At 35.8% G+C, this 20,659-nt stretch overlaps 1 long non-coding RNA gene and 1 other non-coding gene across 4 annotated transcripts; both read right to left on the bottom strand.

The window, feature by feature from the left end:
* Positions 1-5,591: 5,591 nt before the first annotated feature.
* On the bottom strand, positions 5,592-9,303 carry LOC116141436. 3 transcript variants are annotated; one of them, XR_004129796.1, is made up of 7 exons: positions 9,262-9,303; positions 9,120-9,154; positions 8,981-9,028; positions 8,830-8,875; positions 7,387-8,723; positions 6,492-6,682; positions 5,592-6,083 (listed from the first exon to the last, which is right to left on the bottom strand). It is a non-coding gene; the product is annotated as an uncharacterized LOC116141436 (long non-coding RNA). The 3 variants fall into 3 exon arrangements; XR_004129798.1 differs by having other exon boundaries at positions 6,492-6,594; XR_004129797.1 differs by having other exon boundaries at positions 8,530-8,723.
* Positions 9,304-16,005: 6,702 nt separating this feature from the next.
* LOC116141439 lies at positions 16,006-16,112 on the bottom strand. Its single transcript, XR_004129800.1, has one exon. It is a non-coding gene; the product is annotated as a small nucleolar RNA R71 (small nucleolar RNA).
* Between the last annotated feature and the right edge of the window lie 4,547 nt (positions 16,113-20,659).

Below are 20,659 nucleotides of genomic sequence, written 5' to 3'. Positions count from 1 at the left end.
TTTACTGATGTATAAATTCTAGCCATGAGAAGTAGTGTACGGTTATGTGATGATTTGGTGAAGTTGTGGAAGATTTTGTGTTGAGATTTTTGGAGTGTAGAGAAGTGATCAATTCAGCCAGGTTTGATACTCAATTTAGCGAGTTTTTGGCTCACAATTTGGTTGAATTAAAGAGTTGTGGAAGTGCAGCCAACATGGTAGTAGCACGTGTATGTGAATTGTTTGATGAAAATCCTAAGAGAAAACATGTTACCATGGTTGCCCTGTCAAATCCATGACCTTATGAGTGATTTATGAGCATCTTACCCATCGAACTGGGTTGAGACCCAAACATAAAAGTTGTAGCCTTTTCTCTAAGCTTTAAAATGAGACCAAGATCATAGCAATCTGATGTGTATATCTCGAGATATGCCTTCCTTAATATGACCTGTGCAGAATGACTACCTCAAAAGTACCTCCAATTTATTAGTTATTTTTAGTCTAATAATCTATGATTGATTTCAAGTACAGAAATGTTATTAGTAGAGAATACTAGTTCCATAATGATATCTTTATATACCATAATGCATTCTCACATTCTCACATTTGCATTTAGAAATAATAGCAAAGAATGAGCATATTTCTATGCACATACACATATATGAGAACATTAAAGAATAAAGAGAAAGGGAGTTTGGATGAATTGTAGAGAATTTCTTTTATGCATGTATATGCTTATATATGAAGAATTGTTGATGGAATGGATATTGAATGATGGTTAGAATTTATCCATGAGAAGTAGTGTTTGTGTACTTGATATTTGATGAGAGTTTGCATGAATATGGAAGAATTGGAGTAGAATTTATGGAGTGTGAATCCTGGACAGGTTTGATGTTAATCTTGGTGTGTTTTATTCCAAATTTTGGTGGCTTAGAAGAGAGGTAGAAATGTAGCCAAATTAGAGTTAATGTGTGCATATAAATTGTTTGATGAAATGTCAAAGAAAAGTGCATACATGATTATGATTATTTGATATCTTGAGATGAGTTGGTAGATAGTAGAGAATGACATGTTCACATTCCATATTGCATTATTGCATTCAAACATGTGAATTTAGGAAGAATAATAAGCATGAGCCCATATACATGCATACATACTCATAAGAGCATTAAAGAGCAATAATGAACATTAAAGTTAATGAACAAATAGAAAGAAATGAGAACTATTAAAGAAAAGAAATTGAATACTAATTTCCATAAGAAAGATAAAAGAAAAGAAGGTTGTTGCGATGGGGAACCCATGAGTGACAAGAAGAAGAATATTCCCACATGTACACCGCCTTTAGTGAGCGACCTAAGAAGAAGAAGAATTTGTACAGTCCGTAAGAGTACATATGGATGAGGACTGTACCCAGAAGAATATCTTACATGCACGCCGCCTTTAGTGAGTAACCTAAGAGGAAGAAGAATTTGTACAGTCCGTAAGAGTGCATGTAGATGAGGACTGTACTCACTCACACAGTTAAGGTTTCGAATCCATGCCTTAATCGAGTCCAATCGGCAAAGAATAAAAAAGAAAAGAAAAGAAAAGAAGAAAAGAATAAGAAACAAAAGAATAGAAAAAAGAGAATAAGAAACAAAAGAAGAGAATAAGAAAGAAAAGAAGAGAAAAGAAACAATAAAAAAAAAAAAAACAATAGAAAAAGAAAGAAAGAAAGACTAGAAAAGAAATAAATAAAGAAATACAGATAAAAGAAACAGAAAATAGAATAGAAAAACAGAAAAGAAAATGCACATTCTATGCATTTGTGCATTTGCATCATACCTATGCATGATACCATGCCTATTATCATGGGTAGTGAGAAATTAGAAATAGAGAAAGAATAGGGAAAGAACAGAGAAAGTACAAAGAAATATTATCATGGGTAGTGAGAAATTAGAAATAGAGAAAGAATAGAGAAAGAATAGAGAAAGAACAGAGAAAGTATAGAGAAATAATAGAGAAAGAACAAAGAAAGAATAGAGAAGAATAAAGAGGTGTGATGTAAGGAAAGAAATTCAGAATTTAAGCAACGAAAAGGAAGAGTGGCACAACAGGTTTACTTAATGAGCAATTAGTGCTCACCTCATTGTTTTCAATATTTTTGCAGGTAATAGGTGAGATGCGGTCGCTTGGAACATCACACAGCGAAAGGGTTGGGCAACACTATTGAGTTGATGTTTTGTGACTTTATTATATTTTATAAAGATTTGTATTTAAAGAAAGTTTAGTTATGGGCCCATTATTTTATACTCATCTATATGTAAATTTTCTTATATATATTTTGTGAGTTTTACTGTTATTTTCCGAGTATACTAGCTAGAGAGAGAGTATTACATATCACATCTTGTGTCAATGACCCAAGATGTTAAGGGAGAGAAGTTAATCTCAATCATAAATATACCTGAAGTCAAAGCATCTAACTTTTTCTTGCTTGTAGGGAAAGCCTTGCAGTGTTTCCTTTAGTGGTCAGGCTTGCCACAATAGAAGCAGACTACTTTCTCGCCCTTCCCTATGCCACTCTTAGGCCCAAGAGCACCCTGTCCTTTGGGCTTGGGCTTGGGTTTGGCCTTTGCCTTACCCTTGTCGTTACTCTTTCCTTTACTGGTAGCAACCAGTAAAACAGGCTTGGACTTCTTCAAGTCCTACTCTGCAATCCTCAGCATGTTCAAAAGCTCTAACAAGGTTTTCACATTATGTTCATATTGAAGTTCATTATGAATGGTGCATAAGAGTCAGGCAAGGATTGTAGAATCAAATCCATTTGTAATTCTGCATCCAACTCAAATCCTAAAGTCTCAAGCCTCTCTATGTGCTCGATCATTTTGAGCACATGAGGACCAACTTGGGCTCCCTAAGTCAAACGACTTCCAAACAAAGCTTTTGACACCTTGTACCTCTCATGTCGAGCATTTCCTTTGAAAAGCTCCTTAAGGTGTAGAATAATGGCAGCAACGTCCATATTCTCATGCTACTTTTGCAGCACTGGTGTCATCGATGCTAACATCAAGCATTGAACGCCATTAGCATCATCAATGAACTTTTGATAAGTGTCTTTTACTTCCTGAGTCGCATCAGGATCAGGCTCAGCCATGTATGGCTTTTCAAGGATATACAAATTCTTTTCCAACTTGAGTACACTACAAGAAAAATGTCTTTCGACGTCTAGCAAAATTAGACGCAGAAAGTAAAATTTAGACGCTAAATCTCTTTCGCATCTAAATTTCGTAGTCGCCACGTAGTTGCAAAATCGCTGTCACAGAAAGTATGGGCGTCTAAATTTTTGGTTAGTCACGGAAAGTTTTTTTTTAGCAACTAGCAAATTAGTCTCTAATTGCTGGTTAAAATATTCCCCCCACTTAGACGCTAATTGTTCAAGGGTAATTTGGTAAAATGGTATCGCGACTAATCAATTAGTTGCAAAATGTACCTTTTAGTAGGGGTGTTCAAAAGAACCAGTTGGAACCGGAACCGGCGGGTACCTTGGGTTTGGTTTCGGTTCCTACCCAGAACCAGTCGTCAATGGGTAGGTTCCGACTCCAAATTTTTGGAACCGCTATTGTGCGGTTCCGGTTCCGGTTCCTATAGTTAGGAACCAAGAACCAGGAACCAAGACTAATATAAAATAAAATTAAAGATTAGGGAGGTTAATAAAAACTTTTGTAGAAAAAGTAAAGTGAATACATTTATATTTATATTTCATGACATTTAAAGTAAGTTGGTTTGACTTTTGAGAATCTACATTTACAAAGTAATGGAGTTTTTAATTTTGAATTTATAATTTGTAATTTTATTTTTGTTAACAAGTGTCAGGTGGGGGGTATTTGTAAGTTTTTAAGGGTTTTTTTGCCGTTTAAAAAACTTTTGGGGGGTCATGAATTTTACAGGGTACCCAGACCCGGAACTGGAACTGAAACCGTTGTTATAGGTTCTGGTTCTGGTTTTGGATACCTAGGAACCGGAACCGTCAGTTCTGATTCTGGTTCCAAATTTCAAGGAATCGTCGGTTCCGGTTCCTTCAAAAAGTGTAAGATACCCGGAACCGAACACCCCTACCTTTTAGTGTCTAATAATTTGTCATGAATGCCACAAAAATTAGAAGCTGAAGGTGTAAGGGTAATTTCGTAAAACGTTTTCACAACTATTTTATTAATAGACAAATATATCTTTTGGTGACCAAAATTTAGTGGTTAATTCTAATACTTTTAGACGCTGAATGTGGAATCCAAAAGGTTTTCGCAACTATTTTATTAGTGGTCAAATGTATCTTTTGGTGACCAAAATTTGGTAATTAATTCTAATAAATTTAGACGCTGAATGTAGAATCCAAAATGTTTTCATGACTATTTTATTAGTGAACAAATGTATCTTTTGGTGACCAAAATTTGGTGGTTAATTCTTATAATTTTAAACACTGAATGTAGAATCCAATTATGATAAATTACTGTTTGCAACTAAAAAATTAGTTGCAGAATGTGTTTTTTTAGTGGCAAAAACATTTTGTATTAACCTAGTTTATACATTCAACATCAACAAAATAATTCATCACAATATAAAAATCTGAACACTAACATCAAATATCATTTTTTTATACATATATATAGTCCATACATGGATTTTCACGCATTAAGAGCAAAAAAAAATCCAAAATACACTATCATGTGTGCATAACCAAAAAGGCTCCATTTAGTTCACTTTTTTACACTTTTTAGAAAAGTTTTTGGAAAAAAAGTTAAAAAAAGTTAAATTGAATAAGTATTACAATATAGGATTTGAAAATAAATAAAAATACCCCTTATGTTTGTTTATTTACTAAACACCCCTATAATAAAATATTAAAAGTTAACAAAAACACCCCCAACCCACCCATTAAATATGGACAGTCGACCACCACCGCCAGAGGGTGGCTAGAGTCGTTGTATCGGCACATGACCGACTGGATCTTGTCGATCGTGTGCCTATATGGCCTTTTCTGGCAAGATCAACGACTAGATCTAGCCATTGACGACCAGATATGGCCGTATTTTCTCGTCAACGACGACCAAAGATATGACCGTCGTTGATAGTCAACGACGACGATGTGTTGGCCATCGTTGATGATTGGCTACGACCAAAGATCTGGCCGCTAGATCTTTGAACTTAGATCTGGCCTTTTCCGACCAAATCCATTGTGGATCTAGCCAAAAAAGGCTAGATCGACGCACTACCGGCCAGATTCAGCTAATAGTGCGCCATTATACTAGATTCCAACTATTTTCCGACGGTGGCGGCCGAAATCTGATAAATATGGGTTGCTGGGGTTTTTTTTTGCAATTTCTAAAAAAAAATTTAGGGGTATTTAATTAAATTAACAAATTTAGGGAGTTCAAAAATTTTTGAATAATTTTGTAAGTTTTTGCAATTTTATTGTTTAAATTTATTGGGAATATTAATAGTAGTATTCTCAAAAGGGAACCAAACGGAGCCGTATGCACCCACATTTTCTTCACTAGCTATCTATCTGTGCATAACTAACAAAAAAATGCCCATCCCATGTACACCATCTAACATATATATGCAAACAATCCTAAAAAGATGGTCCTACCCCCATGCCAAAATATATACTGCCCATACAATAAAAAAACTAACCATCAATATCTACATCATGTCAAGTGTCACTAGTTGGGGTCTTTGAAATAGCTGTAGCTCATGAGGACGAGTATTCAACAGTTGGATATGGCGATGGCTGTCGAGTTAGAGCTTTATCAGATTGTTGTAGTTCAAGGGCTATAGTTAGCTGCTTCATCATCTCCAACAGGACAAATTGTTGTTGTTCAACGCTTTTTATTTTCTGTTTTTGTTGATCAACTAAGACGAGCTACTCCTCCAACTGTTTAATCTTATTTTCTTGTTGTTGCACTATGCAACTTAACTCTGCTTCTGCTACAGTATCATGATGCTCAATGTGTGAAAATGCAAAATTTTGATTAAATCCAGAAGCTTTACCCAGAACTTCCTCATATTTCTGCTTCTGTTTTTTCACTTTCCCCTGCCTATGTTTCATCTTACAGCTCTATCATTTTTTCCTATCATCAATTCAATGCATAATCAATAAGTCAAGCAAGAAACTAAATAATTACATATAAATTATAATTAATAAGTCAATGCATAATCAATAAGTCAGATAACCATGAATAAATTGCTAGAAACCAATCTTGTTAGAGCCATCACGTTAATAATATTAAGGAGATAACTTAAGAAATTACCTATTGTAATGCAGAAGAAAACGACTAAAAATTATGTCAGAACGTTTACATTGAGAAATAGTTGACAAATGGCTTAATATTGACATGGTAAAAGCTTTGATACTATTTACTGTGGAAGAAACACCCTTACTTTCAGAGGTTAAATCTCAAAATTACTTGTCCACATTTTGTACAACTTGATGATTATTAGCATTTAAAGAAATAAGCAGAGAAGAAATAACATTTTACCAGCTTTGTCAGCTGCATGGAAGAGCAGCTCCTCTATTAGGTGATGTGCAGGATCACCAACTGGAAACTTCTCCATGAAACTCTCAACATTTGAAACCACTTCCTGATTGGTCAGATACTGATATAAGCCATCGGATGAGAGGATCAAAAATTAATCTCTTAGGCAGAGTCTATGGTGATGTAGAGAAGGCCTGCAGGATATGTATGGAGCAGTTCCAATATACTCATTTCAAAACATTTCCAATAATGAATCGTTCAACTTGGGCAGCACCAATATGCCATGATATCATCAAGCAAGTTTTTAAAGCACACCATTGGATAAAACAATACACTGGGAACTTCATCAATTGAAAAAATGAAACATAAGTGTAATGCTGAAGTGTGGTATTGTAAGAGCAAGAATGCATAAATGAGTGAAGCATTAGCAAAATTAGTAATGATATTCTTGTGGTTTGTTAGAGCAAGGACACATATATTGAAACATTAAAATTATAAGTTTATTAATGATATTCGGTTGGCTCACATGACACAGCATACAACAGAAATGATATTTTTATGCACTGATAAAGGTGACCTGCAACTTGAATCATTTCCAATGCTATATACAGCATTTCCTCTATCACAACACTTTTAAAAGATATCCAAAAATAACAACATTTTAATTTATACACTACATTATCTATAAAAGTCAATGTGTCTTATCCATATACCGTAGTGATGAATATTATTCATGAAGATATAATTTACTAGAACATAGCAAGCAATGAGCACCTATAACGAAGATATATGCTACCATGATGTACAAATCACCAAACAGTAATAATCATCAACCAGAATTACTTTTTATCAGAAATCCTTGCAGCAAAATAGTTATTACAAAGGATATACGACAAACCTTTTTCAGAAATCCAGCTCCAAATGCTCTGGTGACCTTAAGACAACCTTTCACTCTATCATTGACAATACATTGGCTATCATCCGGGTGTTCATTCTTTATTCTTATGATTTCCAGCAATATTAGTGCAAACCAAAGTTCTTAGCAAATCTACATTACTTCCCATCATTAACAAGATCATACAGTTAGTTTAAGGGTAGAGATAACCATACTTGGCGGTGAAGGGCCAGGGGGACAGCCAAGGAAAAGAAGAAAGGCAAGTAGATTGAATATTTTATCATTAATGAAAATATACATGCAAGTGCAATGACACATTTGGATCGGACATTATCATCGTAATATGAAGCAATCAATCCATTAAAGTTGAAACTTCATGGAAAAACCAAATGTTATCAATGAATTTCATTTGTCACCAAGTGAGCATAACTACTCTGCAATAAGCACAGGCTGACTCAATATTGAGAAAAAGTCCACGCTAACCATTTTGGTTCAATATCATGTGTACATAGGGTCTGCAAACACTAGACTTTGGGAGCACATCAGTGTGTGTGTTAGAGAAGCAGCAAGGAATAAGAAAAAGAAATGGAAAGTTTATAACAGCATTCATCATGTTTCCAGTATACAGACAACCGCTCAGGCTTCCCAATGAAAAAGAAACAGGGAACAGATGACAGAACTCCACTACAAACAAAAAAAGAGAAAAGCAAGATTGCAATTTTGATTAATCTAATCTAAAAAGGTTCACCATACAGCCAAAATCTTCAATACAACCAAAAAGATATAGCAGTGAGCCATATATAATATTTATATACAAGAATAAAGAGATCAATCAAGCATAACCATTCCTTTCCACCATCAGAAGAACAAATTAAAATGTTTAAGACAAATAATTAATGTTGTCAGACTCCCAGCAATGTATGATGCGTAACATTCAAGTATTATCTGAACTACCTTAGTAATACTATGGTAAATTTTAAATTAGAATAAAATAAAGAAAAAGCGTCAAAATGACTACTAAACTACCTGCAAGCTAACTAATCCTTTCACATTCAAACCTACAAGTAACCATCCAAGACTTTAATGTATATACATGAGTGCTCTGATTATAAAGTTGGAATAAAAAAAAAAAATAATGAAAATTACCATATTTTGAGAGTCATTATCAGAATTCTGCTGCTCAGATGCCTTAATCTTGTCCTCAGCATCCCCATAACTTTTCTTGATTTCATTTTCACTCTGATTCAGATCAGTGACCTGTTTGATGATATTATCCGTTTGAGACCGATCAACATCATTTGTTGTAGACAAAACTCTAGCTAATTTATGCTATCTTGATTCTGCTCATTCAGCGAATTTAACCCATAAGATACAAGTACTGACAACTTCCCAACAAAATTTCTTGAATTCACCACACAAACAATGAGAAAGAATGAAAAAGCCAACCTGAATAAACTATTCCAATTGGTACTTTACGGGTTGTGGAAGATTCCTATATGCAACAAGGAAGAAAAAAATGAGATTTTAAAGGGATAATATATAAAGATCTGAACTTTATGAGTAAGAAACTATTTAAACAAAAAATCCATGAACATACAAGCACTTAGGGAAGAAGATTTAGATGGCTGGCATCACCACTGACAGTCTGAAGAGAAAAAACGAAGAAAGATTGAAACTTTAATATCTTATCTTGTTTGAAAGACAAGGGGTGAAAAAGGAAAGTTGAAAAAACTTACAAAAGCTGAAAGATCTACAAGAAATTGGTTTCTAGCTGCAAAAACGAAACAAACCCAGAAAAATGTTAATTGAGGAAGAAGAAACAAGGTATGAAATTGAGATAGGAAAATAAATTAATTGACGAAGAAGAAGAGAACATACAAGAAGAAGCTTTGAAAGAGGCAGAGAATCTATCGGTATAAATAGGAGCTATAACCGTAACACATAACATCAGCAACACCAAATTCCTGGTCTTCATTTTGGTTTCAGAAGCAAAGAAGCACTTTTTGGATCTTTCTTCTTGAATAAATCAGCCTTTGTTGGTTTTAATAGAAACGGAATTTCATCAACAACATTATATGTGGGTTCAGAAGATTCATCACCTAATTTTAATCTCTAAAAACTATCTGCCTTCTTTTTCTGGGTTCAGAAGTAAAGCAATAGGATTTTGTAATGTTTTATATGTGGTGTGGAAAAATGGAGAAAAGATGCGAACGGAGTGGCGAAGTGGAGGGTGTTTTGCGTTTTAGGGTAAAATTAGTTTGCGGATTTTGTATAAGTGGGTTTCTATCTTTTTAATTTTTTTTAATTTTAAGTTTCAAAAATTTCTGTGTAAAATTGCTTACTTTTTTTTTTTTTTTTTTATGTTACCCTAAAACCGGGTTTGGGGTTTTGTTTTTCTTTAATTATAAGGATTTAGGGACTTTTCAATTTGTTTACTTTTTAAATTTTAAGGAAAAATTGTTTACTTTTTAATTATTATTTTTTTAAATTGGAAATTCAGTTTTTTGAATTTTTGTGGACCACAGTCGAACGGTTTCCCAAGTAAACGAAAAACTAGTTCAGTTCCCAGTTAGGTTCAGTTTTTACATTTTTCTAAACACCACTACATCTGGGTGTTCGGGATACGCCTCGCCAAAACTCACCGAAGTTAACAATTTCTGTCGAAATAGATACGGAGTAAGCGCTAGAGTCAGTAAGCAAGTCGTTATCTACTGAATGAGAGTGGTAGAAACTAGAACTGTTGTTCCAGTGCCAGAAGGAGGTCAACTATGAGGGTTTGTACAAATAAGTGAAATAGCGGTTAAGCAAAAGTTTTAGGGAAAAAATGGTAATATCAGATGAAAGAGAAGACAAAAAAAAAAAAAAAAATCAAACGCCATTCATTTATTAGTAACAATAAATGAATTTAAAGCGCTCATTACAATTATAATAGCCATTGTAATGTCAGATGAAAGAGAAGACAAAAATAAAATCATCCATTACGAAGTTAAAGCCACCCATTTAGGAACGTCACTAACAACAGATGCTTAAACAAATTAAAGCAAATGTTGTGAAGAAACGGATTGAAAATCAAACAATAAAATTGAAATACCATCTGTAAAAGAATGAGCTTTGACATAAAAATAAAAAAATAAAAAGTTACCTTCAATGAGGTAATGTAAGCGGCAAAAGTAGAATCAAAGAAATGGTAATGTAGACGGCAAAAGTAGAATCAAACAATAAAATTGATTTTGGTTACTAGTAGTATATATAATTGGAATTTAGTTACTAAATGTGGGGTATCTACAACTATTTTTGCCTAGCTGCAAAAAAATTGGTTGCAAAAAGTACTTTTTCTTGTAGTGGTATAATCTGAAGATTACGATACCAGTCTGAGAAATTGGATCCATCCAACGTATTTTCTTTCTCGATTATTGGTCGCAAGTTCATAATGTTCATTTTGGTGAATCTACAACTACAGAAAAGATAAAGTCATTATAAAGTTCATGATTATTTAATATGGTCTTTTATTAAACGATGCTCCCACTATTTTCCTCAAGTCAATAGCCCTCACTATTAACTCGGGAAAGCCCATTGACTTTCCTAGTGGACTGAGATCCCATCTGGCCCATTTCAAATCTTCGCTTTGGCGAACAAGCCAAAATGGGTTGATTAGGTAGACCAACAAACTTAATCCACACTAGTTGATAGCTCCTACTGTCAACCTCAAATGTGAAGAAGCTAACAAGCCAATCACACAATCCAATAGCCCCAACCATCGTCCTCAAGTGTGATTGTCAGTATCAGTAGAGTGGACACTACATGTCACCACGTACACACAATATGTGTACTTCTCTACTATGCCTATGACACATTTATCAACTTTCGCTTTGGTGAACAAGCAAAACCGTCATTTTAAGTTGGCCCATCACCATTAATGAAAACTCCAATGAATTTTAACCTCCCACTGGTAGAAGTGTACCCTTCGCTTTGGCGAATAAGGTTCCGACGAACGGTGGTTTGATTAAAACCATGGTGATGGAAGGCATATGTGACTTAATATACTTTAATTGAGGGGTTACTGTTTAATGTCTCACAAGATTATTATCTTTATTAGAATGACATTGTTTTGACACGTTATTTAACATTCAATCTTAGCATACATTCTAAACAAAATATTAAAACGTGTCGATACATGGCCCAGCTAAAACTGATTTCCTCGAGCCTAGAGGAATCGGTAGGTCACCTAGGGGTCCTACAATACAATCTTGAGTCTTCAAGTATGATTGTCTCTTCCTTGATCAGTCTTCAAGTACATTACAAAAACATCATTCTAAATTTACAATGAGAATAATTATACAAAATTCTTTACATCAACAAATTTAGAAACCTCGATTAACATTCGAGGGGAATGAGATGAGAAAAGAATGTACATCGAGAAGGGGAGAAAGGCAGGACACGTAGGCCCTATTTAATAAATTACAACCATACATACCCAATTTTTTTTTTAAAACATTCACCATAGGTCTAAGACTCATGCATCGGGCACCATGCAATATACAAACAAGTACATGGCATACATTTTAGAAACAATCAATTTTTGAATTAGGTGGGTGAATTATTAATTACCCCCTGACAATTTATAGATCTACATTTGGTCTAAAATTTTTTAAACTTTTCACTTTTGCCCATACGCACTCGAAAGTGCGCTTGTTGCAGTGATGGATTAGATCGCCACAGCGTGCGTTGATTTGCATCGTGTACATGCACCACGTGTGATCGCCGCAGTGAGCACTAATATTCAATCAAAGATCGCGCTAAGGACGATCGCCGTGGCGATGGGTTATATCGCTGCGGTTAGCGCTGATTTTCCAATCAGCGAGTACACCAAACAACGCACACCGTGGTGATAGGTTATATCGCCGTGGCAAGCATGCACTAATCTGTAGCATCAGATCAGTCCAACCAGCCACCAAAAATATGCCAAACGGATTTTGTAATCAATCTAAACTTTTGATTTCAACAAAAATCCATAACCCAATATACCAAACTTGCAGATCATCAACAAATTAAATTAATCAATTAAATTGATTTCTTAAAACATGCTTTCAAGGCAGATTTTGTACAGATTCATCAAGGCAACATGTTATTAATCAAATACATGTAATCAGCCATACATAAAACTGTAAAATCTGGTACCCTAGGCTTTGATACCACTGTTACGAAACGATCAAGTCATGGCAGCGGAAAACAAAAATTATTTACAACATGGATCGTTCCTTAGAACCAAGATCAGGGCACAAATTTACAGTTTATACATTATATTAGAATCTGCAGAAAAATCAGTTTACAGTTAAGAAATCATACGCACGTTTGAAGGCTCCTCCAACTTGTCTCTGAACAGGTTTCGCTATCGATTCAAGGGTAGGATCGAACCAGCGGTAGTCCACATAAAGATAACCCCACAGAACTAAAAGGGATTTACTAGATCCTCTTTAGCCTTAAGAACCAAGAACAAAATTAACAATATTTTGTTTCAACACAAAAAGCAATTTGTCGTGGGAAGAGAGAAAAGGGGGCTGGAATTTTTTTAATCTTAATGATTGAATGAAATGTTATATCATTTCACAAAAATTCTGCACTTATACAGTGCACACAATGCCCTATTCCCTCATGGAATAGGCTTAGGCACCAACCCAAACAACCCCCTATGTCCAAATAGCCCCATTTAGATATTTTAATTATTATTATTATTATTTCAATTCAATTCAATTAATATAAATGTTAATATATATAACATTTAACAATAACAATAATTCATTTAAATATATGAAGACACATATTTAAATATAATCTCACTCATTTAATTTTAATATCAAATTAAATAAAGGCTACGACCTCAGCAAATTTAACTGCACTGTGAGATTACCAAAATACCATTTTGCCTAAAAAGATGAAAACACCCTTCTTATAAACTGGTTCTTAAATTATCTTCTATGTGTATGACCCATAGGCTCTTTATCATACCGGTAGTGTGTAGTATCATGATTAACACTATTTAATCGTCTCACTATATACAAACCAAGATTGACCCCTAGCAAGGCATCATGGCCACCCGATAGATTCAGATTCAGCAAAACAGCTACTTGTCAATGATATGTTTACCGTACAATCCAATCCTTTCATCATCTATTATCTCAACGAGACCAAGGCATAGAAATAGTGTCAACCTCAGTTACTCTCGATATGTATGCATTCAGTTACTGGACCAATGACCAGAATAATGATTTGGATAAAGTAATAACTCAATCCCACTATGGCCACAGTTTTAGTGTCATTGCCATTTACTGAATTGCACCGTGAGATAACTTATCCCGTACCGAGGAGTGATGAATCCTCTGTCGATCCACCATAGTCTTGATACACTCCTTGATGCAGCCAATCACTACCATATTGACAGCTCTAAATAGAACTACGTTGAGCTAGTGTCAAACTGCACAAATCGGTGCACAAGGCGCTCCGGTGATCTCAAGTCTAATGATCACATGTGCCACCATTTGTTAGAGGTTTTGTTCCATAAACACTAGGGTTACCATTGATAATCTGTGGATCATACTGTTTTTATTAGACTTTTTAGTCGGATTTCAGATACTTTTTAGTTCACTTTGACCTGAATTGCTACTTAATTCTTTATATTTTGTGTTTCAGCTAAAATGGACATTTAATGCAAATAAGCGAATTGGAGTTTTTGGATTTAGAAGTAAGTAGATCTCAGAAGTTGGGAAAGTTATGAAGCAGAGTGGATGCACTATGAACTTGTTTCCATGAGAAGAGTGATGAAGATAGAAGATTCAAGCAAAGAAGCAAGCAAAGGGCAATTCTGTAAATTCAGAATTCCACATGAAGGTTCGCCATGGCGACGAGAGTTACCCACGAGGGATTAATTCACTTCTTCACCGCGGCGAGAATCTTTTTTCGCCGCGGCAAAGTCTGGGAATTTAAAAAACACACAGTTTCATTTAGGCATTTGTTTTTAGGTTTTTGGCTGAGTATAAAAGAGGAATTTAGTCATTTTTTGTAAGGAGTTCATTTTTTTTCTTAGAGAGAGCAGTTTTTTACATTTTCTTAGATTAGTTTGGGCAAACTTTGATTGCAAAAGGTGAAGATTTGAGATTAAACCAGTGGATTCGTCATTTGGGGAGATTTCTTGCCTTTTCTCTTATTTTCATTATGTTGAACTTTGGATTTTTCATTTCTTTTATTGGTATTGTTGATTTACTCATGAACTAACCTATTTTGGGTTAGGGTTTTGATGTAGTTCGGATTCTAATGGGTTAAAGAGTTGATGATTATAAATTTCATATGATGTTGCTTTGATTGTGTGATTATTCTATATTTATTGTTTTTATGTGATGAACATGATGAGATTGAGAAATAATTCATGTTAAGCTTCTTAGGTAATCACCATTGTAGTTTTAAATGCTAGAGATAGATTTAAGAATCAATGAAATCAATCTAGGATTCTTATGCTTAATGAACTTTGAACTATTAGTCTTCATTTTGTTGGGTGCGAAAGTTTAATAGGAAAGAGTAAGGAAATATAGCCTGAGAAGGTATATTTTATACTTTAAAGAGTTTGATTTACAATCACTGCATGTGACTTTGGAATTAATATAATCCTTAGGTTTAACCCAAAGAGTCCGAATGAAGTCAAAACCCTACCCGTTTGTTTGAATTGATTTTATCTGTGTTTTAAATCTTGCTTCATAATTTAGTTGAATAGTTAGAAATTTTGATTTAGTTTAGTTTAAATTTCTCCCATAAATCCAAACCATTCGATTGCTCCAACTTGAAAATAGTAGAAAAACTTAGTGCTTAGCAACCAATCCTCGTGGGAAGGATACTCACTCATCACTCTATTACTTGTGCGATTAGTATACTTGCTACATATTGCATGTTGTAGTAAACACGCATCAAGTTTTTGGCGTCGTTGTCGGGGATTGAGTTTTGTGTTAACATTAAAATTTTCTTGTGTTAGTTAGATTGGATTGTTATTTTTACTTAATTGTTATTTGTTTTATTTTTGTTAATTTCCTTTGTTTGGTGTGATTGTACTCTTGCTATTGTTCTGTGTAGTTTATGTGAAGAGCAAGACATTAGCCAATGGTTCTTGTTGATCCTGAGATTGAAAGAACCACTCGAAGACTGAACAGAGAAAGAAGAGAAAGAGAAGCTACAGTTGAACCAGAAGAAATAGTTGTAGAGATGGCAGAGAACAGAACATTGAGGGAATTCTCTATTCCCTCAGTTGAAGGCAGTGGGTCGAGCATTACGAGACCAGCTGTCCAAGCCAGCACTTTTGAAATAAAGCCGGCAATCATCCAGATGATCTAGCAGTCGGTTCAGTTTAGGGGGAATTTGAAGGAAGATCCAAATCTACACATTGCCAATTTCTTGGAGATTTGTGATACTTTCAAGTCTAACGGAGTGTCAAATGATGCAATCAGATTGAGACTATTCCTATTTTCATTAAAGGATAAAGCTAAGGGATGGCTACTGGCACTACCAACAGGAACAATCACCACATGGAATGATTTAGCACAGAAGTTCTTGACCAAATTCTTTCCTCTAGCAAAGTCGGCAAAGTTGAGAAATGACATTACGTCATTCATTCAAAAAGAGTCAGAATCTTTGTATGAGGCTTGGGAGAGATACAAAGAGTTACTGAGAAGGTGTCCACATCATGGGTTTCCAGTTTGGATGCAAGTCCAAACATTTTATAATGGACTAATAGTGAATGTGCAAACTATGGTGGATGCAGCCTCGAGAGGAGCATTATAGAATAAGACTCCGGAAGAAGCTCACGAGTTGCTTGAGGTTCTGGCAAGTAACAACTATCAAAGACCTAATGAGAGGGTGCAACCAAAGAAATCTATGGGTCTTCATGAAGTTGATGCATATACAGCCATTTCAGCCCAACTAACAGCACTTCAGAAATAGTTGGGGAGTATGCAAGTAAATTCCATTCAAGCCCCTCAACTGACTTATTATTTTTATGCAGGTAATCACGTGAGCAGTGAATGTCAAGTAGGGAATAAGTTTGCCTCAGCATCATCATCATCGGAGCAGGTTAACTACTTGGCCGGAAATCAAAGGCAACAGAACAATCCGTACTCAACACATTTAATCCCGGTTGGAGGAATCACCCGAACTTGTCTTGGGGCAATCAAAACCAACAGAATCAGCAAAACAATCAATGGAATCAAAGGGCATTGCCAAATAACCAAACAAGGGTGAACAACCAACAAGGAGACCAAAGAGTGACAAAATTGGATGACATGTTTGGGAAGTTCATGCAAGAGACCACGGGTTTTATGAATGAGACGAGAACTAATTTCAGAAATCAAGGGGCGTCCATTCAGAACTTGGAAGTACATATGGGGCAGTTAGCTGAAAAGCTAAATGAGAGACCACAGAGGTCTTTACCAAGTAACATAGTGACTAACCCACGTGAGCAAGCAAATGCTATAATTTTGAGGACTGGGACAATTCTGGAAGAGGTGGAAAAAGAAGAAAAGCCACCAAGGGAAAAGGAAGAATCTGATGAGGAAGTAGATGAAGAGATAGTTATTGAAGATAAACCATCTATTTCTAGGGAAGAAGAACAGAAACGGGAAAAGGGGCAAAAGAAAAGGAAAGAGAAATTGCCATTTCCCGAGATACCACCAGAGTTAGCACATCACACTCCACCCGTGCCTTTTCCTCAGAGACTGAAGAAAAAGAATCAAGATAAGCAGTTTTCCAAATTTATTGAAATATTTAAAAAACTGCATATTAACATTCCTTTTGCAAATGCATTGCAACAAATGCCAAGCTACATGAATTTTCTTAAGGAAATTCTATCGAACAAAAGGAAGTTAGAAGATGAGGAAACGGTGATGCTCACAGAGGAGTGTAGTGCCATTCTCCAAAAGAAGCTACCCCCGAAGCTCAAAGATCTAGGGAGTTTTACTATTCCTTGCATTATAGGAGATATTACTTTTGATCATGTTTTATGTGATTTAGGTGCTAGTATTAATTTAATGCCCTTTTCTATTTTCAGGAGATTGGGGATTGGTGAAGTGAAGCCAACGACCATGTCGTTGCAACTGGTAGATAGGTCCATAAAACATCTGAGGGGGATAGTGGAAGATGTGTTGGTGAAAGTGGATAAGATAATCTTTCCAGCAGATTTTGTTGTTTTAGACATGGAAGAGGATAAGAAAATTCCTCTCATTTTGGGTCGACCATTTTTGGCCACGGGAAGAGCACTTATAGATGTGCAAGAAGGGAAGTTACTACTGAGATTTCAAGATGAAACAGTAACTTTCAATGTCTTTGAGGCTATGAAGTTTCCATCCAAATCAGATTCATGTTTTAGTGTTGATGTGGTGGATAAACTAGTAGTAGAATCTATTGAAGAGAACACCCCACAATTACCTCTAGAGGCCTGTATTGCCAAATCAAAAACAGTAGAGGTAGATGAGTCGGCGAGTAGTGAATGTGCTAGATTGTTGGAAGCACTTCAACCAATTGATGAGAGTCAAGATCGAGAATTTGAGGAATTTGATTTTGAAAAAGAGAAGGAAAAGAAAAAAAAATGAAGAACCTCCAAAACTTGAGTTGAAACCTTTACCTTCCCACCTCAAATATGTGTATCTTGGGGAATCAGAGACCTTCCCTGTAATTATTAGTTCAAGTTTGAGCAAATTGGAAGAAGAGCGATTGATAAGGGTGTTGAGGGAACACAGACTAGCAATTGGATGGACTATTTCGGATATTAGAGGCATCTCACCATCATTCTGCATGCATAAGATCCTCATGAAGGATGATATCAAGCCTAGGGTGCAACCACAGTGAAGCCTCATGAAGGATGATATCAAGCCTAGCGTGCAACCACAGCGAAGATTAAATCCGTCAATGAAGGAAGTGGTGAGAAAGAAGGTGGTGAAACTCCTAGATGCGGGAATAATTTATCCTATTTCCAATAGTCCATGGGTTAGCCCGGTACAAGTGGTTTCGAAGAAGAGAGGTATCACCGTGATAAAAAATGAAAGTAATGAATTGATACCAACTAGGACGGTCACGGGCTGGAGAGTATGCATTGATTACCGGAAATTGAATGAGGCGACAAGGAAGGATCATTTTCCACTTCCCTTCATTGATCAAATGTTGGAGAGGTTGGCAGGGCATGCCTATTACTGTTTCCTGGATAGGTATTCAGGATATAATCAAATTGCCATCGCTCTTGAGGATCAAGAGAAGACGACCTTCACTTGTCCATATGGCACATTTGCTTATCGAAAGATGCCCTTTGGGTTATGCAATGCACCAGCACATTTTAGAGATGCATGATGTCGATCTTTGGAGATATGGTGGAACAGTTTATAGAAGTCTTCATGGATGACTTCTCAGTTTTTGGTTCATCTTTTGACAGTTGTTTATCTAATCTTTCTCTTGTTTTGTAGCAATGTAAGGAGACGAACTTAGTGCTCAATTGGGAGAAGTGCCACTTCATGGTCTAGGAGGGAATAGTGATTGGTCATAGAATTTCAAAAGACGGAATATAAGTTGATCGAGTAAAGACAGAAGTGATTGAGAAGCTACCACCACCATCAAATGTTAAAGCAGTTTGAAGTTTCTTGGGGCATGCGGGGTTTTACAAACGATTCATCAAGGATTTTTCTAAGATTTCTAAACCCCTTTGCAATTTGTTAATTAAAGATGTTGCTTTTGATTTTAATGATGAATGCATGCATGCCTTTCTAACTCTTAAAAAATTGTTAGTATCTACACCTATTATTGCAGTTCCCGATTGGGGACTACCATTTGAATTGATGTGCGATGCTAGTGATTTTGCTCTAGAAGTAGTGTTAGGACAGAGGAAAAACAAAGTGTTGCATATAATTCAGTATGCTAGCAAAACACTCACTGATGCACAATTGAATTACACCACCATTAAAAAAGAATTGTTGGCTGTAGTTTTTGCTTTTGACAAATTTCGTTCATATTTGTTAGGTGCAAAGGTGATCATCTATACAGACCATTCAGCACTCAAGCACTTATTGGAAAAGTAAGAAGCGAAACCTCGGTTGATAAGATGGATCCTGTTGCTTCAGGAGTTTGAGTTAGAAATTAGAGATAAGAAGGGGTCGAAAAATGTGGTGGCAGATCACTTGTCAAGAATTGAGAGACCAATCTAGAGAAATGAAAAGGAAATTCCAATCAGAGAAACATTTCCGGACGAGAAATTGATGAGAGTGGATGAAGCACCATGGTATGCAGATTTTACGAATTATTTGTCATCAAGGGTGCTCCTAATTGGAATGACTTTCCAAGAAAATAGGAAATTCTTCTTAGATTTGAAGTATTACTTTTGGGAAGAGCCATTTTTGTATAGACACTGTACTGATCAAATGATACGTAGATGTGTCCCAGAGGAGGAAATGGAAAGCATTCTATGGCACTGTCACGAGAGGGAAGTGGGTGGCCATTTCGGAGGAGCTAGGACAACAGCCAAGGTTCTTCAATCTGGGTTTTAGAGGCCAACCCTTTTTAAGGATTCCTTCCAGATGGTTCATGAGTGCAACCAATGCCAACGGAGTTGTAATATTTCAAAAAGGGATGAGATGCCATTGAACAACATCCTTGTGGTTGAGCTGTTTGACGTGTGGGGGATTGACTTCATGGGTCCCTTCCCAAATTCTTTTGGGAACACATATATCTTGGTGGCGGTGGACTACGTATCAAAGTGGGTGGAAGCAGTTGCATTACCGTCTAATGATGCCAGGGTAGTGATTAATTTTGTGAGAAAGAATATTTTCTCAAGATTTGGGGTACCACGGGCGATCATTAGTGATGGAGGATCCCATTTTTGGAATAGGCAATTGGATGCACTTTTGGGAAAGTATGGAGTGCAGCATAGAGTTGCAACACCTTACCATCCACAGACGAGCGGACAAGTGGAACTGTATAATAGAGAGCTTAAGGGAATTTTAGAAAAGACAGTTAATGCATCTAGGAAGGATTGGTCACAGAAATTAGATGATGCATTATGGGCCTACCGAACTGCATTTAAGACTCCAATTGGTATGTCTCCATTTAGGATGGTTTATAGGAAAGCATGTCACTTACTAGTACAACTCGAGCATAAAGCATACTGGGCAGTCAAGCAGCTAAATATGGACTTAAGAGCTACTGGGGAGGAAAGGATGTTGACTTTGAATGAACTCGATGAGTTCCGTCTCGAAGCATATGA

The sequence above is a fragment of the Pistacia vera genome, unplaced genomic scaffold (genome assembly GCF_008641045.1).
Source record: "Pistacia vera cultivar Batoury unplaced genomic scaffold, PisVer_v2 Contig399, whole genome shotgun sequence".
Classification (NCBI taxonomy): Eukaryota; Viridiplantae; Streptophyta; class Magnoliopsida; order Sapindales; family Anacardiaceae; genus Pistacia; species Pistacia vera.
This window is presented reverse-complemented; position numbering and strand designations above follow the sequence as displayed.